General features: G+C 40.4%; 1 long non-coding RNA gene and 1 other non-coding gene across 2 annotated transcripts; one reads left to right on the top strand and one right to left on the bottom strand.

Annotated features, from left to right (window-relative positions):
• Window positions 1-1,329: 1,329 nt before the first annotated feature.
• LOC130707473 (uncharacterized) lies at window positions 1,330-27,581 on the top strand. Its single transcript, XR_009007353.1, has 3 exons — window positions 1,330-1,586; window positions 24,812-24,913; window positions 27,259-27,581. It is a non-coding gene; the product is annotated as an uncharacterized LOC130707473 (long non-coding RNA).
• Window positions 9,471-9,574, bottom strand: LOC114237555 (U6 spliceosomal RNA). Its single transcript, XR_003623088.1, has one exon. It is a non-coding gene; the product is annotated as a U6 spliceosomal RNA (small nuclear RNA).

Here is a 27,581-nt window from a genome sequence, read left to right as displayed (position 1 = left end):
TGGAGTATAATTGCTTCACAATGCTGTGTTAGTTTCTGTTGTACAACAAAGTGAATACATATATCCCCGTATCCCTCCCTCTTGAATCACCCTCCCACCCTCCTTATCCCACCCCTCTAGGTTGTCACAAAGTACCGAGCTGATCTCCCTGTGCTATGCTGCTGCTTCCCACTAGCTATCTATTTTACATTTGGTAGTGTATATATGTGGATGCTACTCTCACTTCACCCCAGGTTCCCCCTCCCCACCCCGTGTCCTCAGTCCATTCTCTATGTCTACGTCTTTATTCCTGCCCTGCCACTAAGTTCATCAGTACCTTTTTCTTTTTCTTTTTTAGATTCCATATATATGCATTAGCCTATGGTATTTGTTTTTCTCTTTCTGACTTACTTCACTCTGTATGACAGACTCTAGGTACATCCACCTCACTACAAATAACTCAGTTTCATTTCTTTTTATGGCTGAGTAATATTCCATTGTATATATGTGCCACATCTTTTTTATCCATTCATCTGTCAATGGACATTTAGGTTGTTTCTATGTCCTGGCTATTGTAAATAGTGCTGCAATGAACATTGTAGCACATATCTCTTTTTGAATTATGGTTTTCTTAGGGTATATGCCCAGTAGTGGGATGGCTAGGTCATATAGTAGTTCTATTTTTAGTTTTTTAAGGAACCTCCATACTGTTCTCCGTAGTGGTTGTATCAATTTACATTCCCACCAACAAGCAGGAGGGTTCCCTTTTCCCCACACCCTTTCCAGCAATTATTGTTCCTAGATTTTTTGATAATGGCCATTCTGACCCATGTGAGGTAATACCTCATTGTAGTTTTGATTTGCATTTCTCTAATAATTAGTAATGTTGAGCATCTTTTCATGTGTTTGTTGGCCATCTGTATGTCTTCTTTGGTGAAATGTCTATTTAGGTCTTCCACCCATTTTTTAATTGGGTTTTTTGTTTTTTTGATATTGAGCTCCATGAACTGTTTGTATATTTTGGAGATTAATCCTTTGTCTGTTGTTTCATATACAAATATTTTCTCCCATTCTGAATGTTGTCTTTTTATCTTGTTTATGGTTTCCTTTGCTATGCAAAAGCTTTTCAGTTTAATTAGGTCCCATTTGTTTATTTTTGTTTTTATTTTCATTATGCTAGGAGGTGGGTCAAAAAAGATCTTGCTGTGGTTTATGTCAAAGAGTGTTTTTCCTATGTTTTTCTCTAAGAGTTTTATAGTGTCTGGTCTTACATTTAGGTCTTTAATCCATTTTGAGTTTACTTTTGTGTATGGTGTTAGGTAGTGTTCTAGTAGTTTTCTGGTGGCATCTTTAGGATTTTCTATGTATAGTATCATGTCATCTGAAAACAGTGACAGTTTTACTTCTTCTTTTCCAATTTGTATTCCTTTTGTTTCTTTTTCTTCTCTGACTGCTGTGTCTAGGACTTCCAAAACTATGTTGAATAAGAGTGGCAAGAGTGGACGTCCTTGTCTTGTTCCTGATCTTAGTGGAAATGCTTTCAGTTTTTCACCATTGAGAATGATGTTTGCTGTGGATTTGTCGTACATGGCCTTTATTATGTTGAGGTAGGTTCCCTCTATGCCCATTTTCTGGAGAGTTTTTATCATAAATTGTGTTGAATTTTATCAAAAACTTTTTCTGCATCTATTGAGATGATCATATGGTTTTTATTCCTTAATTTGTTAATATGGTGTGTCACATTGATTGATTTGTGTATATTGAAGAATCCTTGCATCCCTGGGATAAATCCCACTTGGTCATGGCGTATGATCCTTTTAATATGTTGTTGGATTCCGTTTGCTAGTATTTTGTTGAGGATTTTTGCATCTATGTTCATCAGTGATATTGGTCTATAATTTTCTTTTTTTGTGATATCTTTTTCTTGTTTTGCTATCAGGGTGATGGTGGCTTCGTACAATGAACTTGGGAGTGTTCCTCCCTCTGCGATTTTTTGGAAGAGTTTGAGAAGGATAGGTGTTAGCTCTTCTCTAAATGTTTGTTAGAATTCGCCTGTGAAGCCATGTGGTCCTGGACTTCTGTTTGTTGGAGGCTTTTTAATTACACTTTCAGTTTCATTACTTGTGATAGGTCTGTTTATATTTTCTAATTCTTCCTGGTTCAGTCTTGGAAAATTGTACCTTTCCAACAATTTGTCCATTTCATTGTGGTTGTCCATTTTATTGGCATATAGTTGTTTGTAGTAGTCTCTTATAATCCTTTGTATTTCTGTGGTGTCAGTTGTGATTTCTCCTCTTTCATTTCTGATTTTATTGATTTGCGTCCTCTCCCTTTTTTTCTTGATGAGTCTGGCTAAGGGTTTATCAATTTTTTTTTTATCTTCTCAAAGGACCAGCTTTTAGGTTTATTGATCTTTGCTATTGTTTTCCTCATTTCTATTTCTTTTATTTCTGCTCTGATCTTTATGATTTCTTTCCTTCTACTGACTTTGGGTTTTCTTTGTTCTTTCTCTAGTTGCTTTAGGTGTAGCATTAGATTGTTTATTTGAGATTTTTCTTGTTTCTTGAGGTGAGATTGAATTGCTATAAACTTCCCTCTTAGAACTGCTTTTCCTGCATCCCATAGGTTTTGGGATGTCGTGTTTTCATTGTCATTTGTTTCTATGTATTTTTAAATTTCTTCTTTGATTTCTTCAGTGACTTCTTGGTTATTTAGTAGCACAATGTTTATCCTCCATGTATTTGTGTTTTTTACAGTTTTTTTTCCTGTAATTGATTTCCAATCTCATAGCGTTGTGGTCAGAAAAGATGCTTGATAGGATTTCAATTTTCTTAAATTTTCCAAGGCTTGATTTGTGACCCAAGATGTGATCTATCCTGGAGAATGTTTCGGTGTGCACTTGAGAAGAAAGTGTATTCTGCTGCTTTAGGGTGGAATGTTCTATAAATAACAATTAAATCTATCTGGTCTATTGTGTCATTTAAAGTTTGTTTTTCCTTATTTATTTCCTGTTTGGATGGTCTGTCCATTGGTGTAAGTGGGGTGTTAAAGCCCCCTACTATTGTGTTACTGTTGATTTCCCCTTTCATGGTTGTTAGCATTTGCCTTATGTATTGAGGTGCTCCTATGTTGGGTGCATAAATATTTATGATTGTTATATCTTCTTGGATTGATCCCTTGATCGTTTTATAGTGTCCTTATCTCTTGTAACAGTCTTTATTTTAAAGTCTATTTTATCTGATACAAATATTGCTACTCCAGCTTTCTTTTGATTTCCGTTTTCATGGAATATCTTCTTCCATCTCTTCACTTTCAGTCTGTATGTGTCCCTAGGTCTGAAGTGGGTCTCTTGTAGACAGCATATATATGGATCTTGTTTTTGTATCCATTCAGCCAGTCTGTGTCTTTTGGTTGGGGCATTTAATACATTCACATTCAAGGTTATTATCGATATGCATGTTCCTATTACCTTTTTCTTAGTTGTTTTGGGTTTGTTATTGTGGGTCTTTTCCTTCTCTTGTGTTTTCTGCCTAGAAAAGTTTCTTTAGCATTTGTTGTAAAGCTGGTTTGGTGGTGCTAAATTCTCTTTGCTTTTGCTTGTCTGAAAAGCTTTTGATTTCTCTTTCGAATCTGAATGAGATCCTTGCTGGGTAGAGTAATCTTGGTTGTAGGTTTTTCTCTTTCATCACTTTAAGTATATCCTGCCACTCCCTTCTGGCCTGCAGAGTTTCTGCTGAACAATCAGTGATAACTTTATGGGGATTCCTTTGTATGTTATTTTTTATTTTTCCCTTGCTGCTTTTAGTATTTTTTCTTTGAATTTAGTTTTTGTTAGTTTGATTAGTACGTGTCTTGGTGTTTTTCTCCTAGGGCTTATCCCTCAGGACTCTGCACTTCCTGGACTTGCGTGACTATTTCCTTTCCCACTTTAGGGAAGTTTTTGACTATAATTTCTTCAAATATTTTCTCAGACCCTTTCTGTTTCTCTTCTTCTTCTGGGACACCTATAATTTGAATGTTGGTGTGTTGTTGTCGCAGAGGTCTCTGAGGTTGTCTTCAGTTCTTTTTTTTTTTAATTTTTACACTTTATTTACTTATTTATGGCTGTGTTGGGTCTTCATTTCTGCGTGAGGGCTTTCTCTAGCTGCGGCGAGTGGGGGCCACTCTTCATCGCGGTGCACAGGCCTCTCATTGTCGCAGCCTCTCTCATTGCAGAGCACAGGCTCCAAACGCGCAGGCTCAGTACTTGTGGCTCACGGGCCTAGTTGCTCCACGGCATGTGGGATCCTCCCAGACCAGGGCTCGAACCCGTGTCCCCTGCATTGGCAGGCAGATTCCCAACCACTGCACCACCAGGGAAGCCCCTGTCTTCAGTTCTTTTCATTCATTTTTCTTTATTCTGCTCCTCGGTAGTTATTTCCACCTTTCTGTCTTCCAGCTCACTTATTCGTTCTTCTGCCTCAGTTATTCTGTTATTGATTCCTTGTAGTGTGTTTGTCATTTCAGTTATTGTTTTGTTGTTCATCTCGGTTTGTTATTTAGTTCTTCTATATCTTTGTTAAACATTTCTTGTATTTTCTCAATCCATGCCTCCATTCTGTTTCCGAGATTCTGAATCATCTTTACTATCATTACTCTGAATTCTCTTTCAGGTAGGTTGCCTATTTCCTCTTCATTTATTTGGTGTTATAGGTTTTTACCTTGCTCCTTCATCTGTGACATATTTTTTTGCCGTCTCATTTTTTTTTTTTTTTTGATGGGTGGGATTGTGTTCCTCCTGTCTTACTGGTTGTTTGGCATGAGGCTTCCAACACTGGAGTTTGTAGGCTGTTGGGTAGAGCTGGGTCTTGGTGCTGAGATGAGGACCTCCAGGAGACCTCACTCTGATGAATATTACCTGGGGTCTGAGGTTCTCTGTTAGTTCAGTGGTTCAGACTCAGGGGTCCCACTGCAGGAGCTTTGGCCCAACCCCTGGCTCGTGAACCAAGATCCTGCAAGCCATGTGGGGTGGCAGTTCGCTTGGGGGTCCTCCCATCTCCTTGGGCATCGAGGTCCCCACCAAAGCTGGTTCTTTGAAAAGATAAACAAAATTGATAAACCTTTAGCCAGACTCATCACGTAAAAAAGGGAGAGGGCTAAAGTCAATAAAATTAAAAATGAAAAAGGAGAAGTTACACCTACATCACAGAAATACAAAGGATCATAAGAGATCACTACAGACAACTATATGCCAAAAAAATGGACAACCTGGAAGAAATGGACAAATTCTTAGAAAGGTGCAATCTCCCAAGACTGAATCAGGAAGAAATAGAAAATATGAACAGAATAATCCCAAGTACTGAAATTGAAACTGTGATTAAAAACTCCCACCAAACAAAAGTCCAGGACCAGATGGCTTCACAGGTGAATTCTATCAAACATTAGAGAAGAGGTAACACCTATCCTCAAACTATTCCAAAGAATTGCAGAGGAAGGAATACTCCCAAACTCATTCTATGAGGCCACCAATACCCTGATATCAAAACCCGACCAGAACTTCCCTGATGGTCCAGTGGGTTAAGACTCCATGCTCCCAATGCAGGGGTCCCTGGTTCAATTCCTGGTCAGGGAACTAGATCCTGCATGCCTGCCACAACTAAGAGTTCGCATGCCGCAACTAGGAGTCTGCATGCCAGACACAGGGAACTCTGCTCAATATTCTGTAATAATCTAAATGGGAAAAGAAGTTGAAAAAGAATAGATATGTGTACAGGCATAACTGAATCACTTTGATGTACACCTGAAACTAACAGAACATTATTAATCAATTATGCTCCAATATAAAATAAAAATAAAAAAAAAGACTGTACTGTGATGAGGGCTACAAATGGAAAATACATATCACAATGAGAAATGTTCTGACTTGGGGGGGGCCTAACTTACCTATACTCTGTAGCCGCGGATTCCACTTTTGTGAAATGTAAGAGTTGCAAACATTAGGAAGTAATTTAGAGATGAAATAACTTCACTGCAAACCAGGAGAGTCTTTCTAGTTTTCAGTGTTAGTACTTGTTCCTGACCTGCTTCTCAGTAGAAAGTCCTCCTTGGGGATCTAATGGTAATGTGAAAACACAGACCTTAACAAATGTCTTAGGGAAATTTACTGGCCCCTCACTGCCTTTTTAGCATCACAGGAGGAAGTAATACAATACCATGAGACCAGCTTCAGGAGTAAATTTCTGCAAATGTTGATATAGGGTAAGCCCCCTTCATTTTAAAATATTTATTCCAAACCTCCTTTCAGTTTATTCCAGACCTCTCCTCACCATAATCAAAACAATTTGTAAACCCCATGATAAAAATAGGACTTGTAATTAAAAAAATGCAAGAGAAGCGAGCTTGCCAGTGCAACCTCTGATTTGGAAGATGTAGTCCTTAGCTTCTTCAGTGTCCCAAACCACTCTGGACTTGGTGAGTTGAAACAACCACATATCCCTACGATTCTCCTGGGCTTGGCGCAGTTGATCTTGGCTGCACTCACTATGCATCTGTGGGTCAGCTTGTGGGTCAGCTAGAGACTAGCTGGACCCAAATGGCCTCACTCATGTCTGGCAGTTGGCTAGCTATCTGCTGGAGCAACAGGTGTTTCTTGATCTCTAGCAGGCTACTCGGGCTTGTCCACATTGTGGTTCAATTCCAAGAGCAGTGCCAAAGCATTTCAAGTTTCCATTTGCTTCACATTTTGCTACCATCTCATTGACCAAAGCAATTTTAAGGCTAGTTCTGTTGCAAAGGATGGAGGAAGACTCCACCTCTTGATGGGAGGAGCCATCAAGCCACTGTGCAAGGGTAGAGATGCAGCAAGGGGAAGAAACTAGCCCTTTGCAATAGTGGTGTAAATCCTCATGGGTCTTGTAACATCCACATTTTAGTCTCTGAAATTTCTCCAGTCTGGATCAAAGCTGCCCCAACCCAGTCCTTGAGGACCATTCCCAAGATTTACAATCAAGAGAATTGCTTAGCACACATGAAGAATCCTGCTCTGACAAGTACACACCCCAATCCCAAAAGGAACCTAGATGATGGCCTGCATGAGTCAGGGCTCCAGCAGGGAACATGGCACATTCAGACTGGGTGACTGAGGAGTGGTCAATAAAGGAGCTATTTGCAAATGTGTGGATGGGGTTTAGAGAAACTTACCCAAAAACTGGCTTCAACTCTTGGTAGGTGTCGAACCAAAAGATACAACCAAGCCAAAGATCAGGAGAAGGAAGGATTTATTACTTGCAGCAAGTAAGGAGAACACTGGGGATCATCCCCGAAGTGGTGTCTCCTAGAATAGCAAAACTGGGGAAGTTTTAAGCTAAGCATACCTGCATATTCATGAAGAGGTTTGGGCAGTTGACAGAGTCCAAGCTTTAGCTGTTTGAAGTCAGAAAACATCAACATCATCATCCCTTAGGTTCCAGTTGATCTGGTGGTTGAGTACTTCAGGCTAATCTTTACCATTGAAACAGAACTGGGAGTGTTTACACCTGATATATTATCTTTGCTGTTATTACTTCTCTTGCCTGATAACAGTCGTTTCTGTGTTCTGTTGTTCTCTTAAGATCATTAATTACTGAGACATGTTCAAGGGCGAGCTTTGTGGCCAGGCTTAGATCACAAAATGGCTTAGGTCAAAAATGGCTTCTGATGTTAAGAAAGCCATGCCTGGTTCTCTTTCTTTCTACCTAATCTGCTTACAAAACCAACAAGGGATGGGCACAGCTAGCAACACTGGGGAGCCATTGATAGTCTCCTCTCCTTTGCCGTCTCCCCACCTAGCAAACCAAAGGTCTGCAAAGAGAACAGTTACCAGAATCTGCACAGTCAACTCGCAGTGACCCAGCCAGAAGGAGCTGGAATACATACTGTGACCCCACTCTTCTCTCACCCACCAGTGCCTCTCCTTAGCTGAGCTGGAGCCCCTGGGGATGGCGTTAATATCTGCTAAGCTGGTTTACTGATGATCGGACTCAAGGTGGCTGTTAGTAGTTAAATTGTGTACCCCCAAAAGGTATGCTGAAGTCCTAACCCTGGGAATGTGTGACCTTATTTGGAAATAGGGTCTTTGCAGTTATGACCAAGTTAAGATGAGGTCATACAAGGTCATGTTTAGGATTGGGGTGGGCCCTAATCCAATGTGACTAGTGTGTTAGTCTGCTAGGGCAGCCGTAACAAAGTACCCCAGATAAGGTTGCTTAAGCCACAGAGTTGTATTCTCTCTCAGTTCTGGAGGCTGGAAGTTGAAGATGGCGTCAGCAGGCTTGCTCTCCTCTGAGGCCTCACCCCTTGGATTGCAAGACAGCCGCCCTCTTGCTGCCTCTTCACATGGTCTTTTTTCTGTGGGCGCTTATCTGTCTTGTTTCTGTGTGTCCTAATCTCCTTTTATAAGAATACCTGTCAAATTGGATCAAAGCCCTCCCTTAAAGGCCTCATTTTAAAATAATTACCTCTATCTATAAAGACCCTATCTCCAAATGCAGTCACATTCTGAGGTACTAGAGGTTAAGGCTTCAGCGTATAAATTTTGGGGGAACACAGTTCAGCTCATAATAGTTGGCATCCTTATAAGAAGAGGAGAAGAGACACAGACTCAGAGAGAAGAAAACCATGTGAAGACGGAGGCAGAGACCGAGTGATTTAGCCACAAACCAGGGGATACCTGGAGCTACCAGAAGCTGAAAAAGACAAGGAAAGATCCTCCCCTAGAGGCTTCAGAGGGAACATGTCTGTGCCAGCACCTGAATTTTGGACTTCTAGCCTCTAGAACCATGAGAGAAAAAAATTCTGTTGTTGTAGGCCATCCAGTTTGTTCTAACTTGTTATAGCAGCCAAAGGAAGCCATAGTCAACATGGTCGAAATGTTGGAATTTCCCAGACATTTAACAGAGGATGTTTCAAGAGACACAAATGTTGTGTGGATCTACTCTGTGCACACCCTAATGATACCCTCCAGCAGTGGCCCAGAAGATCCACCATCAAAGCATTAAAAAAGGTGCTGTTAAGGGGGGAGCACCAGCATTCTTGAATTGCACTGGTGGTGTTCAAAAGGACTCGAGAATAGTGGATATTTTTCATTTGCCCTTCAATATCCACTCTCCACCCCATTCTTGCCCCAAGAGGCTGACCTGTACAAGCTACAGACAGCTCATATATTTAGTTTATTCAAGCTAACCTCTGGGAGTGTAGACTCTAGGCCACTTGACTACAGGCTTCGAGTAAGGAGTCTAATAGAGTTGAACATCATTCCCAGGTGCTCCAGCCAACACATTAAATCCTGAATTCCATTTTGAGAAATTTAGCTCCCTCAAGCCTTCTTCTGATATCCTTGGAGTCCACTACCATGGTTCTTCCAGACTCCTGCCAGCACAGATGCCTGAGGCCCTGCTTCACTTTTTTTTTTTTTTAACATCTTTATTGGAGTATAATTGCTTTACAATGGTGTATTAGTTTCTGCTTTATAACAAAAAAATATGGAACGCTTCACGAATTTGCGTGTCATCCTTGCAGAGGGGCCGTGCTAATCTCTGTATCGTTCCAATTTTAGTATATGTGCTGCCGAAGCGAGCACCCTGCTTCACTTTCAGTGTTTAGCTCTGCTCTCCATGGCAGACCTCATATTTGTTCATCTGAGACATGTTGGAATCAAACTCGTCCTATGGGCCTGGAGGCACTGAGGGGTGATGGGAGCAAATTCTGAGGGTAATAGGCATCAGCCAGAGAGGCACTCCCCCAGGAGTGTTCATTGAAAGATATAGATGCAGGGGAGGCTGGCTGGGGGCTGGGGTGCAGGGAAAGACAAAGTTCACAGCCTTTTGTCAACCCACATCTCAGGGTCCCCTTCTCTCCCATCAGTTCCCTCAGCATAAGAGACCAGACAGGGCTATGCATTTAATTGGCAATGCAGCTCTGCACCCTTTACAGTCAGGCCCTGGACTGGCTTCCACCATTTCTCTCCTGCAGCTACAGAGGATGGGGGATTCCATCAGAGCGTTCTGATTTCCAGCTGGGCTCTGCATTGACTGTAACTGCCTTCAATTTGTCCTTCTCTCTGGGTATGCACTCAAGGGCCATCAGAAGCAGCCTGCTGACCCCACAGTCTTTCTAATCCCTCTCGTTGCCCTTGTGACTGTCTTACAGCCCTTTGCTCTCCCATTGCCTTGCTCTCCGCTCCTGTGCCATCACCAGTGAACGCCTGTGGTGGGTTACCAATGTCCCACTGCTCACTCCTTAGATGTGTGAGCAACCAGTTCCCGAATCCCATTCTGAGGCTCTGTTTCCAAGGCCCACTCCTGGCACATCCTTTGTATGTATGAGATGGGGTCCTGGGTAGCAACAGATGGCACACACAAACTGGGTAATTGAGAAGATCCTAATAAAGGGACTGCTTACAAAGGAGTGGGCAGGGTGTTGGGATGTGAAGAAGGGAGGGTGTGGTAGCCGGCAACCTGAGGGAGACATTACCACCACTAGGCCTGAGGCAGCAATGGGGCGAGTAGAACTGGAGCCCTGAACGGAGGGATCACAGAGCACTGTACCACGTCCTACAAATGCTCTGCCTTGGGGTGGCTTACACTAAATGGTATTAATACAAGAGCAATGTATACTGAGGGCAAAGAAAGGAGGGCAAAGGCCTCAGGCAGCTCCTGTTAATGAGTATTTAGCATGCTTCCGAGTTTCTTAGCAGCCAAGGCCAAAAGGGAAACACAAATTTTTTGCTTCTTATTACTAAAAAAAAGAAAGATGTCACACCCTTTGCTGGAAGAAAGTTTATTCTGGTATTAAATTTTAAAACAAATTTCAGACATAAAAATTTAATGGAAGAGAAACCGATGCTAGAAAGAATAGTCAGTGTCCTCAAGAACAGGTTTATGGCAAATTCAAACATGGTTTTCAATACAAACGAACCAAGAATGCTGGTCTTTCTTGTGAAGATGTAACTTGAATGTACACTGCAGTGGAGACAATATTTGTGATTGGTCATAACTGGATAGGACAACCAGTAGGCTTCAGCTTATTGATAGGTAGTAGCTGCTGGAGTTGTGTGTGGAGAATTGCCTGGTTCAGAGGACAATGATTAGATGCTACCACAACCAGTGGACTGGGGTGTGGAGATATGCATAGAGGAAATAACCCAGCCCTGGGCAAGCTGACATGGGTCAGTGATCAAATTCAGCTTAGGAAAGAATCTATGCTACCCAACAGAGTGGATGGATAGCTTACCCTTTTATACAGAGATTTTCAATCATCACTCCTGCCCTCACTTCAGCATATCTCTCCCTATGTCCATGAAAATCCCCAGGTTTACCCACAGTTCCCAGCAGAGTGGCTATAACTACACACTTTCTCCACTCGCAGAAACCACAAGTGAATGGAAGTGATGTCACAGTAGGGATAACCTCATATCTATTTTAATTTACATTTTTACAAGTAAGTAAATTTATAGGTTCTGTGTTTTATGTCATGTTTATAAAGGCTTTGTCTACTCCAAGATTATCCCATTCTACCAGTACCTAGTTGTTGAAACTTTTGATCCCTCTGAAAGTTACTTTGATATAAAGACGAAAAAGAGATCTAACTTGTTTTTTTCCCAATTGCCACACAGTTGTTCATCTTTCCTTCACTTTTATACCAAATCTCCAGATTTATTTAGATTTACTTTGGTCTCTATTCTGTTGTATTGATCTCTATATATACATGCATTGTGTCCCCACCCAAAGGTATGTTAGAGTTGTAACCCCCAGAACCTCAGAATGTGAGCTTATTTAGAAATAGGGTGTTTGTTAGTTAAGATGGGGTCATACTGGAGTAGGGTGGGCCCTAATCCAAATGACAGGTGTCCTCATAAGAGAGAAATTTGGATACAGACACGAGACACACAGGGAGAGCCCCATGTGAAAATAGGTGGAGGTTGGAGTGACGCAGCTGCAAGCCAAGGATTGATGGTCACCACCGAGAAGCTAGGAGGAGGCAGGGAAGGATTCCACACAGTGTCTCAGAGGGACCTTGATTTTAGACTTCTAGCCTGCACAACTGGGAGAGGAGAAATTTATCTGGTTTTAAGCCACCCAGTTTGTTATGGAAGCCTTAGAAAACTAATAAAATGCATCAACATCATACTTTAATTTTAATTAATTAATGAGGTTTTAATGTTCTTTAGTGTGAAATGGGGACTGTCATCCTTCATTGCTCTTTTATGGAATTTTTCTAATTATTTGTTTATTTTTTATTTTTCTATATGATCTTTAGGAACAGCTTGTCTAGTTTTCCCCCCAAAAAATACCATTAATATTTTTATTGCGTTTATATTGACCTTTTAAAAGTAATTCTGTGAGAATCAGCATTTTTATACTATAAACTCTTTATGTCTAAGGGCATAATTGATAAATATGACCACATAAGAATAAAACATTTCTGCCTGACCACAACAACCACAAAGTTGAACAACAAATTGGCAAATCATGAACCAATAAAAAAGAAGACTAACAAGTCAATAGAAAAATATATTAAGAACACAAATAGTGTGCTTCATGGAAAAGAAAATTCAAATGGTTTCTAAAGATATGAAAAGATGTTCAACCTTACCCATATATAAATGGAAAACAATGAGATATCTTTGAAATTCCTTTTTCCCCCTATCAAACTGGAAAATGTAAAAAAAGTTTAATAATATATATTGGCAAGGGTGTGGGAAACCAGACACTCTTAAATCTCATACATTGTTGATGAGAGTGCATGTTAGTACAACCTGTACAGAAAGCAAATTGAATATATCAGAATTTTAAACTCTTTAACTCATTATTTCTTCTTCTAGAAACGTATCCTAAGATGAATGCATTCACACAGAAGGTGTGTAAAAGAATATTCTTGGGTACATAGTACAAAAGATTGCTATACCTAATATCATTATACAATCATGGAATATCTGTACAGCAGAGTGCTAAGTAGCTGTGACTGTGAATGAGCTAAGTATGGCCATAGAAAGAGTTATATTAAGTGAAGAAAGTGGGTTGCAAAACAGTTTGTATAGGATGCTGACATTGAGTTTAAAAGGGGGGATACACACATACACATACACACATGTGTTTGGATACGCATAGACTAATCTCTAGATCAATACAAAGGAAACCGACTGAGGTGTGTGCTTCTGGGGAAGAAAGCTGAAAGGTTGAAGAGCAGAATGAGAAGAAAGACAACATTTCCACCCCTTTCTACCTTTTCACCCTTTTCATCCTTTCTACCTTTTTAATTTTATCCCCATGTGCATACATTACCCATTTAAACAAAAAATGTAAATTTTTAATTTTTAAACACCTTATTGAAATACAAAAATACATACAGAAAGGTGCACACATAATAAGTGTGCAGCTCAATGAATTTTCACAAGGTGATTACATCCAAGTAACCAAGGGCCCCAAACAATATTTTGGGTTTTTTTTATCTTTTACATTAGATTTTCAACATTATTCAGTTTATTTTTTATTTTATTTTAGTTTTTAATATTTATTTATTTGGTTGTGCTGGGTCTTAGTTGCGGCATGCAGATCTTTGTTGTCGCGTGCAGGATCTTCTGTTGTGGCATGTGAACTCTTAGTTGTGGCATGCATGTGGGATCTAGTTCCCTGATCAGGGATTGAACCCAGGCCCCCTGCATTGGGAGCATGGAGTCTTAACCACTGGACCACCAGGGAAATCCCTTAAACAATATTTTGAATATAGATTTAACCCATTCACAAATTTCAAGAGCTTGAGTATTATTAGTAAACATATTTATTTGAAAAATATGTTTCAACCACTTACAAACTTCTAGAACTTGGCTATTACTAGTGAAAGACAAAACTACTTTTGGAAAATGCCAAAATAATATTAATGATCATAAGAACAGGAAGCCTTTGCATTTGTCAGGTGCTTCATAGATTTCAGAGCACTTCACAGCCTTTCATTGACTGGCCCAGAGAGAGAGACAGGGTCAGAATTATTACACCCATTTGACAAATGAGGAAACTGGTTCTAGAAGGAAAGGGGATTTGCCCTAAGGGAGAAGAATGCTGGCATGCCAACAGGCTTCCCTGAACCCTGCTGCCCCAGGTGGGCTGGGGTAAAACCACAGAGAGGAGGCAAAAGGAGGAGACCTAGGAATGACCTTGTTACTCTTGTTCTATCTGCACCAGTAAGTAAAAACTAACATCTAGTACCTCACAACTCACAAAGTGATTTTACATCCCTCATGTGGTTTAGCCCTGTGAAATACATTACTCCCCCCATATGATCCATGAGAAAACTGAGATTCAGAAAAGCAAAGTTGCTTGCTCATAAGTGGCAGAACAAAATTCAAAGAAAGAAAAAAAATTTTACATTGTACAAGCCTCACAACTGACATCTGCTGCTGTGACCCTCAAGTGGGGGGCGGGGATACTGAGACGAGAGTCTGGCAGTTTGGTCATCCTCTGTCTTTTCCTACATGTTCCTGTAATAGAAGACTGGGTAATTCAGGCTAGCTTTCTTTCTGAAAAGAACTTCTCAAAGCTGTACAAGATAGTTTGAACATTTTTTTTACATCATGCATTTATTAGGCCAAGATGTGGGAAGAAAGTATGGGAACATAGAAAGATGTACAAAACTCTAGTATCTTTTTTTGTCCTGGGACATTTGTCAGTCTATAAGAGATGTCTGAGAGGCTGGCCCCTCAAGACTAGAGAACATTGTCTGAATCTGGGGCCTGCCAAGGGTGGGAACTTCCATGATATCTTAGTGTTTTCTCTTTAGTTAACTAGTTAACAATTCTTTTTAACTTAAAAAAATTTTTTAAAATTATTTCTTTTTAATTTTTGGCTGTGCTAGGTCTTCGTTGCTGCGTGTGGGCTTTCTCTAGTTGTCGTGAGCGGGGGCTACTCTTCAATGCAATGCACGGGCTTCTCATTGCAGTGGCTTCTGTTGTTGCAGAGCAGGGGCTCTAGGTGCTTGGGCTTCAGTAGTTGTGGCACGCGGGCTCTAGAGCACTGGCTCAGTAGTTGTGACACATGGGCTTTGTTGCTCCACGGCATGTGGGATCTTCCTGGGCTAGGGATTGAACCCATGTCCCCTGCATTGGCAAGTGGATTTTTAACCACTGCGCCACCAGGGAAGTCACCTGATTTTAAAATTTTATTTATTTATTTTATTTTTTATTTTTGGCTGCACCACGTGGCTTGCGGGATCTCAGTTCCCCAACCAGGGATTGAACCTGGGCCACCACAGTGAAAGCACCAAATTCTAACCACTAGACCACTAGGGAACTCCCAACAATTCTTTATATTAAGTCCTCTCTTTTTGGATTTCCACTTCCAGCCAAGATAGGATAGCAGTGACTGGTTTTACCCACCCACCTGAAACAACCAAATAAAATAGATAAGAGTTTCAACATACTAGTCATCAGATAATGAAAGACAGTGATCCTAGAAAGAGGGGGATAAGCACAGTGGCTACATTGTTGCTCCAGTTTACTGCCTTCAAAGAGTTTCCAGGTCGCGGTATAGGAAGAGTAAACCCCAGTGGAACCTCACTCCCAGCACTGAAAAGAGAGAGCTGAAAGTTGGTAGAGACCCAGGTGGCTAGAGTTTGCAAGACAGAGTACCAGAAAAAAAAGAACTATAGACAGAACTCTGGAGAACTGCAGAGGGTCCCCTTCAAACATTAGCAAAGTACTCTCCACAGATGCATGTGAGAAAGTTATGTGAGGCTGGGAAAAGAACCCCCAAAAGAACTTGAAGCAACAGTATCTGGCACTCACATAGGTCTAGGAATAGTTCCTGTTCCCACCAGCCAGACTGGAAAGCCTAGTAATTAACAGGATGTTGGGTAAAGTACGCAGGAAAGTCTTACCTCAGTGACAGGATAATTGGTCCTGCACTGAGCACCACCCTAGCCCTGCCTAACAAACTGTAAAAGCAAGACCCAAAAGGATTAAACTGCTTCCTGGGAAATTAACTGCATCCCAGACCAAAACTCAAGATTCAAAGGAATACAGAATATCCAGCACCAAATGAGGTAAAATTAATAATCTCTGGCATCCAAAGATTACCAGACATGCAAAAAGACACAAAAATATGACCCATAATGAGGTGGAAACAGTTGAAACTGATTCACAATTGACAGAGATGTTAGAATTAGCAGAGAAGAACATCGAAACAGTTATTATAACTGTATTTCATATGTTCATAAAGTTAAGTAGACACATGGAAGATATATTTTTAAAAGGCTCAAATAGAACTTCTAGAGATGAAAACCACAATGTCTGAGTAGAAACATATACTGGGTGGCATTAACACTGCATGGGATTAGACATTGCAGAAGAAAAGCTAGTGAACTTGAAGGCAGGGCCATAGAAACAATCTAAAATGAAACCCAGAGAGAAGAAAAGAATTTAAAAAAAAAGAAAAGAAAAGAAAATGGCATCAGAGCTGTAGGGCAACTTAGAGTAGCAATATTAATATGGACAATTGGAGTCCAGGGGTGGTAGAGTGGAGGAGGAGGTGGAGAAAAAAGATTTGAAGGAATAATTGCCAAAATTTTCTAAAATTTTATGAAGACTGTAAAAGTCACATATCTTTCAAGAAACATAAAGAAAACTATACAGACACACATCATAAACAAATTGCTGAAAGCCAGTGATAAAGATAAAATAAAAAGGGAAAATCTTTAAAGCAGCCAGAGGAAAAAAAGACAGTACATACAAAAGAACAGGGACAACAGTAGGTTTATTGTCATAAACAAAGCAAAAGTGTAAAGGGGTCAGTTCATCAAGAGGACGCAACAATCATTTATGATTGTTTATGTACCTAATAACAAAGTTTTACTGGAACCTGATAGAATTGCAAAGAGAAATGGACAAATTCATAACTGTAATCATAGCTGTCAATACTCCTCTCTCAATACTGATAGAAAAAGTAAAATCAGTAAGGATATTTTAGACAGCACTATCAATCAACTTGATCTGACACTTACAGAACACTCCACCCTAAATCAGCAGAATATACATTCTTTTCTCACACACACATAGATGTGCACATAGAACATTTCCCAAGGTAGACAATATTCTGGCCATAAGATAAGTCTCAGAAAATGTTTAAAGATTCAAGTCATAGAACATATTTTCTGACTGCCATGGAATTAAATTAGAAATCAATAGGAGAAAGATATTGGGAAAATCCATTTCTCAAATATTTGGAAACATCTAAATAATCCATGAGTCAAAAAATAAATCAAAGGGGAAATTAGACAGCATTTTCAACTAAATGAATATAAAAATACAACATTCAAATTGTGGGGTACTGCTAACATAGTACTTGTTGGAAAATTTATAGCATTAAACACCTGTATTAGAAAAGAAAAAGGTCTCAAATCAGTTACCTCTTCTCCTATCTCAAAAAACTAGAAAAATAAGAGCAGATTACACCAAAGTATCTAGAACAAAGGAATTATTGGGTTGGCCAAAAAGTTTGTTCAGGTTTGTCCATTAACCTGAACGAACTTTTTGGCCAACCCATTAATAATGATCAGAGTAGAAATTACTGAAAAAGAAAACAACAGAGAAAATCAATAAAACCAAAAGCTGTTTCTTTGAAAAAAATCAATAAAATTGAAAAATCTCTAACTAGACTAATATGGGGGAAAAAGAAATTAATTATCAATATCAGGAATGAGGGAGATAATATCACTATACATTCTGTAGATATTAAAAGGATAAAGGGGAAATATTATAAACAGCTTTATGCCAATAAAGTTGACAATTTAGAGGAAATGAATAAATTTCTTGGAAGACACAAACTACCAAAGATTATTCAAGAAGAAATAGATAACCCGAATAGCCCTACATCTATTAAGGAAATTGAATCCATAGTTTAAGACTTTCCCACAAGGAAAATTCCAGTCTCAGATGGCTTCCCTGGTACATTCTACCAAACATGTAAGAAAGAAATAATACAAATTCTACACAAACTCTTGCAGAAAATCGAAGAGGAGGTAACTTTCCAACTCATTCTGTAAGGATAGCATTACCCTGATATGAAAATCACACAAACATATTACAAAAAAAGAAACTATAAATTAGCATTCCCCAAGATATCCCCCATGAACATAGATGCAGAAATTCTAAATGAAATTTTATGAAGTTGAGCTTTACAAAGTCCTATAATTTATAAAAAGAATAGAGAGTCCATGACATAATGACCAAGTGTGGGTTGTTTCACATTGAAAACCAGTCAGTATAATTCACCACATTAAAAAACTAAGAAAGAAAAACCATATGATCTTCTCAATAGGCAGAGAAAAAGCACTTAACAAAACTTAACACCAGTTCCTAATAAAACTCGGTAAACTAGGAATAGAAAGGAACTTCTTCAGCTTGATAAAAGGCATCTACCAAAAACCAACAGCTAACACCATACTTAATGGAAAAAGATTGAAAGCTTTCCCTCCAAGATCAGACATTCCCACTCAACGCTGTACTGGAGGTTCTAACCAGTGCAATGAAACAAGTATAGGAAATCAATTGTATCCATATAGGGAAGGAAGAAGTAAAACTGTCATTATGTGCAGATGATCTGATCATCTATGTAGAAAATCTGATGGAATTTACAAAATGTTATTAGAATTTTTGAATTTAGCATGGTTTTGCATGATTGATCAGTATGCAGATTTCAATTGTATTTCTATATACTAGCTATAAACAACAGGAAACTGAAATTTTAAAATGATATTCTCATTATCACCAAAGCCAAGAAATATTTAAATCTGAAAAAATATGTAAAAGATCTGTATGTTGAAAACTATAAAACTTTGCTGAGGGAAATTAAACAAGACATAAATAGATAGATAGTTTATGTTCATGGGTCAGAAGATTTCATATTAAGACAACATTTTCCCCCAAATTGATCTAAAGAGTCCATGCAGTATCAATCAGAATTTCAGCAGGCATTTTCGTAGAATTTGACAAGGTGATTCTAAAATTCACATAGGATGTGTAAAGTATTCAGAATAGTCAACTTCAAAAAAGAACTAAGTTGGAGGTTTAACATTACCTGATTTCAAGACTTATAAAGCTACATTAACCAAGACAGTGTAATTGGCCTCAAGATGAATAAACAGATCAATGGAACAGAGTAAAAAAATCTAGAAAAAATCTGCAATTCAGTGGAGAAAAGATGGTCTTTTTTCAATAAATGGTACTGGGAAAACTTGATATCTGTATGGGGGAAAAATAAACTTTGGTCCAGATCTCATATAAAAATTAACTCAAAATAGTTCATAGACTTAAATACAAACCTTAAAACTATAAAACTTCTGGAAGAAAATGGGAAAGAAAAATCTTTGTAAATCTTGAGTTAGGCAAAGATTTCTTAGCTGCAACACGAAAAGCACAATCTATAAATTTCTGCACTTTGAAAGATACTGCTTAAGGGGATAAAAGGAAAATCCACAGACTGAGAGACTATATTTGTAAATCATATATATGGTAAAGGACTTTTATTCAGATTATATAAAGAACTCTCAAAATTCAAGAATAAGAAAATAAACAACCCATTTTTTAATTTTTAAAAGTCTTTAATTATTTACACCTTAACACTTCACATGATTTATATTTTTCTTTTTTTTTAACCACCTTATTTTTGAGTGTACAATTCAGCAGTGTTAAGTATATTCACATTGTTGTACAACAGATCTCTAGAACTATTTTGTCTTTCAAAACAGAAACTCTATCCATTCAACAACTATTTTCCATTCCTCTCCCCCACCTGCTGGCACCCACCCTTCTACTTCCTGCCTCTATGAATGTGACTACTCTAGGAACCTCATATAAGTGGAATCACACAGTTTTTGTCCTTTTGTGACTGGCTCATTTCACTTAGCAAGGTTCCTCAAGGTTCATCTGTATTGTAGCCTGTGACAGGATTTCCTACCTTTCTTTAAAAATTGAAGTATAGTTGATTTATAATGCTGTGTTAATTCCTGCTGTACAGCAAAGTGAGTCAGTTATACATATATACATTCTTTTTTTATATATATTCTTTTCCATTATGGTTCTATTTTTTTTAAGTGGGCAAAAGCATTGAACAGATAGTTTACCAGGAAGACATGTAGATGGGTATACAATGAAAAGATCCTCAGCATCATTAGTCATTAGGAAAAAGCAAATTAAAACTACCATGAGGTTCTGCTACATACTTATTAAAAAGGCTAAAATGACTCACTATTCCAGTTGTTGGTGAGGATGGGAAAGAGGTGGAATTCTCACACACTTCTAGTAGGAGAAAAAATGGGAAAAGGTTTGGCAGTTCCTTAAAAAGTTAAATCACACTACTGTATGATCCAGTTGTTCCTCTCATAGGTATTTGCCTAAGGGGAATGAAAGCATGTGTCCATATAAAGACTTCCACATGAATGTTCATAGCAGCTTTGCAGGTAACAGCCTAAGTCAAAATCAGTGCAAATGTCCATCAGCAGGTGAATGGATAAATGCTGGTATGTTCACAGAATGCAGTGCTACTCAGCAGTAAAGTGGAATGAACTATTGATCCATGCAACAACGTGGGTGGACTTCAAAATAATTTAATGTGCATGAAAGAAACCAGATTTTAAAAAGTACATACTGTATGATTCCATTTATACAAAACTATAGAAAATGCACACTAATCTATAGTGATCAGTGGCTGCCTGAGATGGAGGTTGGGGGCAGGGAAGGAGTAACTTTTGGGAATGACAGATAAGTTCACTATCTTGATCATGGTTGTCTCTGTTCAGATTGCTATAACAAAATACCACAGACAGGTGGCTTATAAACAACAGAAATGTATTTCTCACAGTTCTGCAGTCTGGAAGTCTGAGATCAGGGTGTCAGCATGGTTGGGTGAGGGCCATCTTCCGAGTCTCAGACTTCTCATTGCGTCCTCACCTGGTGGAAGGGGCTAGGGAGTTCTATGGGGTCCCTTTTATAAAGGCACTAACCCCATTCACAAGGGCTCCACCATCATGACTGAATCACCTCCCGAAGGTCCTACCTCCTAATACCTTCACCTTGGAGGTTAGGATTTTACCATAAGGATTTGGCGGGGGACACAAACATTCAGATCACAGCAGTGGTGGTGTTTCCATAGGTGTATAAAAACTTAACAAATTGTACATTTGAAACACATGCAGTTTATTGTATATCAATTAGATCTCAATAAAACTTAAAAAAAAATTCTCTCTGTTCAAATGACTGGCAAGGTTTCTGTCCCCTGACTAGACCCTGATGGCACGGGTGGTTCTGGTAAAGGATCAGAGCTCTCTGTGGGATCTTTGAGTCTCTTTCAGTTTTGCTTTCTTGACATCACAAAATTTGACAAAGGAGTAAAGCAGAGGTGGTTTGGGCTTGGCGTATGTTCCAGGCAAGTGTCATGCACAGCTCCCATGTCTGAGCCTAAGTAACACATCTTCTCATCCTTGCTTCTGATGTTTACCCTCTTGAAACTTGGCTTCATTACTACGAAATATTTAGAAATAAAGTGTATTTGCAATGGCATAAATGTTCATTTCTCATTAAACCAAATGAAGCATTGATTGGAAAATGTCACAAAACCCAGAAAATATACAGCAGAAAACAAATTATACTAGTTCAGTTAATTTCCTTCTGTTAACTTCAACATCATTGAAATGTCCTGCAGCAGGGCCAATTGTAGCTGAAGGTCACTTTCAGTTTTGGTAATGAAAGAACGTTATCTATGAAATTTCTGTTGCATTTGCTAGGCAGGAGGCCACACCTTCAGAGCACCCTCTGAATTCAGGGGTAGGTGGGAACCTTTCTTGGGGGGACACAACCAAGGCAAACGTGTGCAGATGACCACACCACCAACAGTTCATATGCGTGCAAAAGGATTGAAGGTGGCTTTTTGAGGAGAATTGCAAAGAAAACATTTGGACCTCCAGGGTCTGCAGACAGCCTCTCCAGCGTGAACCCCTCTGCAGCTGTGAACCTGGGCAGATGAAGGAGGACATCTACTCCCATATACAATCAATTTACACTGGCTGATACTTTTCATCTGTTGGGGAAATTGACCAATTTCCCACAAGAAAGCAGATATCCATGGATCTCAAAACTGTTTGGGTATCAGAATCATGAGGGGGAAAGTGGGGCTAAACCTACATTCCCCCAGAGTATCTCACTCAGTTTCAAAATGCAAGGGGTAGATTCTAGCTGACCATTTAGTTCAATTCCTATCATTTTACAGTGTCACCAGCTAGTTAGCCACAAATCAAAGGCCAGGATATCACTTTGGAAAATGCTGGTAAAAGTGTTACCATAAAATAAAATATCTGACCATTATTCTCTTTTGACTCCAAGATTATAGACTTTCAGGTAACAGAAATAACTCCGTATCACAAGAGGGCGCCATGGTCACAAAGTTCTAGAGCTGCTCTTGGTTTTCTTGTTTGGTGCTATAATAGCCTAAGAAAATTTTGAAAGAATGATTTTTTAAAAAATATGTTTGGGGTGGGGGGAAAGACATGGCACGAGGCCCTAAGATTATGGAAGATCCAAAAATTAAGTTCAAGGAGGAGCCAGTACAAAACAAGTGGAGAAAGAGATTCTGAAAGGAATATAGGCATGTCTATTTTGATGCTTTGAGAAGGCTCTTAATATTTCCATGTTGGAAGAACACTTATAATGATATGCTAAGGAAACTGGAAGTAAAAGTTCAATTAGAACTTGGAAATTTTCATTTTAACCAGTTGAAAGAAAATACTTGGTGGATTCTTGCTTACAGTCCGAGACATTCTGGGCCAGGATGTTGGCTAATTGGCTTGGTGGCAACACTCACGATGTGGTTAATGGGCTCCAGTTTCCACTTCCATTAAACAAGAGCAGTTGCACCAAATAAGCTGTCAGGGAGAATCTATGGTCTTAGCGGTCAATGCTCTACTAATAGCATTTTAGGGCTTCAACTTGTGGGAAATTGGTAGCTTTTTTGGAGGGTTAGATAGATAATACAGTCACATAATAAAAAATCAGATAGATATTCAAAAGTGTCCATTGGGAACTCTGGCTCATGTTTCTCCTTTCAACCAGACCCCACCCCCACCCCCCAGGTTTCACTTTTATTTCTTGTGCATTCTTCTAGTGTTTTGTTATTAAAAAAACAAAAACAAAACTAGCAAAATTCTTATTCTCTCTGCTTTCTATCCTACACCTAGTGGCACTCTCTCCATCTCAGAAGGGAGAGGGTTTCCTTGCCCTGTTTTACATCTGCAGAGTATCTCATTCTCTGATGGATACAGCGTTGTTTACTTCTCCACTCCCCTCTAAATGGACACAGGTCTAATCTTTTACTATCACAAACAATGTGGCAGAGAATAACCCAGTACAAGTGTCATTCTGTACTGGTATGACTGGAGGAAAAATTCTCAGAAGTGGGGTTGCTGGGTCAAAAGTAAATGCATTTGTAAGTTGCAATTGTGATGAAATTGCCCTCCAAACAGGTTGCAGGACTTGGCTCTCCTCCCAGCCTGTTTCAGAGCCTCTTTCTCCAGACTCCCCAGGAGAATGTCTCATCCCACTGTGTTTATTTTAAACTCCTGTAGAGGCCTTACTACCGTGTCTGATAACAATCCTTATCACCCATCACTAGGTGATAGAAGTGTTTATGACCCTAGCCCAGGCGTGATAGCGTAATAACAAGGTGTGTGAATGATTAATGTAGTGGGGTCATTTATCAGGTTTTATGGTGTTAATGTTTTCTGATCCTTGCATTGCACTTTATGTGTTTATGGATCTGAATTTCTGCTGCCTCAGTTTATAGCTTAAACCTTCTTCTGCAGCTTGAATTTTCCCCCCATGCAATTTTATGCTTCACTAACTAGACTGCGAATAAAACAAAGAGAGTTTGAGTTGCACATCTGGAGCATTTCCACGAGGCCCCCAGGCCTGACCACCACTGTGTGCAGCCCTCAGGTGGCAATGCTGCGGGCCAGCTGACCAGCGCCTGGTGGTGGTGGTGGGGGCACTCCTTCCCTCCTGAGAAATGGAAGCTTTGTCTTTGTGCAAATGCTCCAGCTGTGGAAACTCTGACACCGCTTTAAAGATTAATGGCATTTCTTGGCAACGGATGGGAAAGACAAACTTCTCTGCTACACAAGGATTAAGTGTTAGACTAGAAGCAAACTGTCCCCAGCCTCTGCAGTGAGGTTATCTCCCAGAGAACATTCAGGCAGTTTCCCAACAGTGCCCGTGCTGGCGGCAGCCAACGTTTTCTAGTTAGTAAGATTACATCCCATCCGGCCAGCACACAGAGTGGTGCTAAATTTCTTCTCTCTGTCTCTCTCCCATACACAGAAACACATGCACTTGTGTGAGAAACACACACATACTGACTCAATATCTGACAGAAAGAATGGACAGAGCTGATAAGCAGACCAAGGAAGCATGAAGAACATTCTAGCACAACCAGCGTCACATCTACTAGTGTCTGGAAGCCAGAACATAAGCCGTATCACTTGCCCTTTCCTGCATCTGGCTGGAAACGCTGCAAATAGAAGGAAACATTGAGCAAAATTCATTAGCTAATGAGGACCTTAAATGTCAGTTTAATAGCAGCATTAATAATAAAGCAAAATTTTATTGGGTTAATAGAGGTTAAGTGGTAATATTAGTAAAATGGTCATTATAGATTTTCTTCTTTGCAGGCAATGAACAGAGCCCTCTGAAAGCATGGATTATAACTCCCTCCTCCGCATTCACTGATTCTTAAAAGAGCCATTTCTAAAGGTTTTTAAAAATTGTGAACATTTTTTGCAGGGCCCCCTGTTTAAGGCAGGAGTCCAGGAGCTGTGTCTTTAAAGAAGCCCTTACAGGGAACTCTGTCAGTTGTTCAAGGCTTGCTGCCAACAAACAATTGAGGTATTTACCAAGGGTTTCCAAGAAATTGCTGCAAATTATATGAAATGTTATACCTGTAACAGGCGTTCAATATATTAAGAACAGGAAAAAAAAATGTAACTCGTGTGGGAGCAGAGTTGCAATTTGCGAGAAAGTGTTCAGTAATGTAGGTTCATGCATGAAAACAGAAAGGAAGTTAGATGATGTGGCACTTCTGGCCAAATTTCTCATCATCTGTCTAGAATCACTGAGGAGAAACTTCTAGCATGATATAGTGCAGGGGTCCCCAAACCCTGGGCCACGGACCGGTACCTGTCTGCAGCCTGTTAGGAACCAGGCTGCACAGCAGGAGGTGAGCGGCGGGCGAGCGAAGCTTCATCTGCCGCTCCCCATCGCTCCCCATCGCTCACATTACTGTCTGAACCCCCCACACCCCCTGCCATCTGTGGAAAAATTGTCTTCCACAAAACTGGTCCCTGGTGCCAAAAATGTTGGGGGCCGCTGATCTAGTGGAAAGACCCATTTAGAGACAAGGAAACTAAGACCCTGAGGGGTCTGCAGCTTGTCCAGGGAGGACTCCCTCAGTGCAGAAGGAAGCCCAGATCCCACACTTGGTGGGAGTCCCTGATCCAGCCCAGGCCCCCTCGGGGGGTGGGGTGTGCCTTTAGGAGTCTTCCTCATTGAATAACTCTATCTGATTATGGTTAACACCACTCCTTTTTTAAATGAGAAAGATGGTTAATGACTCCCTCAACTTAACAGAGAGGACTCCATGGAGGAAAGTTCTTTCCTCAGTTTCCTCAGGTGAAATGCCTATAGAATCTGATCAACCAGACTTCTCACCTTTACAAATAAATAAAGGAGAGGAAGACATGGGGAGTGAGGACCTGCCTCGGCCTTGAGGGGGTTCTGGGGAGGGTGCATGTGTGTGCACTGGAGGCAGGGGTCTCAGATGCGCGCCCTCTTCCCAGATGCTTGCTGGTGTTAGCTGTGTCTGGGCAGGTGGGGCCGGCCTCTGGATGGACCTCCACGCTGGGCTTTCTTGTCTGGCCCTTTGGGCCTCTGGCTGTCACTGAAGTCCTTGGTTCTGGGCATTTGCCTCCAGCTGTGAAATCCCCCCATGTAGGAGAGTTCTGCCTCCTGATCCAGGCCTCTGAGGGGGCCCTTGCTGGGACGCTTGTGGATCCCTCTCCAGGAGAACTGCCTCAGCTAGACCATCCAGCTGTGCAGGAATTTCCCCTCCATCTCCCCACGCTGTACTTGGGAAGCTGCCCCAGCCCCATTGTGAAGGCTCCTGGAGCCCCTGGCCAACTTCTACAGGACCCTGCCCTCCCTCTTCTCCTCTTGCCCTCCCCTAGCCTGACATCCCCTACTTTTCGTGGGATGACTTCACCTGTGTCATAGTCTCCTTGACCCAGGTGCTCTAAACCTTCAGGTCCAGTCATTATGGAAAATAGGGTATCCTCTCTACATTATGAAAGACACACTCCCACTGAGACTGCAGGTATGCAGGTGAGGCTGCTGACCTAGGAACTGAGGGACACCTAGGAGCCAGGAAATGGAGGAGGACAAAACATTTAATTGCCATCACACATTTATGTACTTTTTATTAGATTTTAGTGTAGATGAGGAAATAGAGAAGTTTAAAGCAGGTTAGCAAATATTGAAATCATTATGTCATGAAATTGAACATCTGTATCTTGCTAGATTTGTGCTTTATAGAAATCACTGTGAATTATGGGGCTGTTGCTGAATTTGGGGGATCTGGTGACTATTCGGCATTTGTGGCTTATGGTCTTACTGGAAACCTCTTTGGGTGATTTTCAAGTCTGTAATTCATGGTTACGTGTTCTGTATTTTTCTCAAGACCACTGTTGGAATCCTGTGTTCACTGAATAACGAGTATTTTATTTTTAGATGTGGATCACCTCCTAGGGAGGGAGCCTGTGGGAACGTGGGTAATGAACTATTTCTGACATAAATCACAAGTGCCAAAGAAAGTGCTGATATCCAAAGAATAAACAAGAGTGACCACCATTCAATTGCAGAGATGATATCTCTCTCACAAGGTGGCACTTTAAATTGTGTAATATTTCAATCTTTTGGTCATCTTAGCAATGAAGAAAGATCCAAAGTTTACCCCGAGCATGCTTATTTTCTGTCCCTAATTCATGGGTTCATTTGATTAAATGAAGGGAAGCTGTCAGGCCCAGGAAAATACTTTGCTCTCTGGGAGTTTCATTAAAAAACCCCAATACACTGGTGACAAAGTAATAACACTAATATTTACACAAACATTTGTTGTATGGGCACTTCATCAGCTTTTGTTACCTTAGCTGCGTTTTGTTTGTTTTTGTTTTTTAAAGAGGAAATGTGGAGCTTCCCTGGTGGCGCAGTGGTTAAGAATCCGCCTGCCAGTGCAAGGGACACAGATTCAAGCCCTGGGAAGATCCCACGTGCCAGGGAGCAACTAAGCCCATGCACCACAACTACTGAACCTGTGCTCTAGAGCCCGCGAGCCGCAACTACTGAAGCCCAAGCGCCTAGAGGCCGTGCTCCACAACAAGAGAAGCCATCGCACTGAGAAGCCCGCACACCACAAAGAAGAGTAGCGCCCACACACCGCATCGAAGAGTAGCCCCCACTCGCCGCAACTAGAGAAAGCCCGACCGGCAGCAAAGAAGACCCA

The sequence above is a fragment of the Balaenoptera acutorostrata genome, chromosome 3 (assembly GCF_949987535.1).
Source record: "Balaenoptera acutorostrata chromosome 3, mBalAcu1.1, whole genome shotgun sequence".
Classification (NCBI taxonomy): domain Eukaryota; kingdom Metazoa; phylum Chordata; class Mammalia; order Artiodactyla; family Balaenopteridae; genus Balaenoptera; species Balaenoptera acutorostrata.
This window is presented reverse-complemented; position numbering and strand designations above follow the sequence as displayed.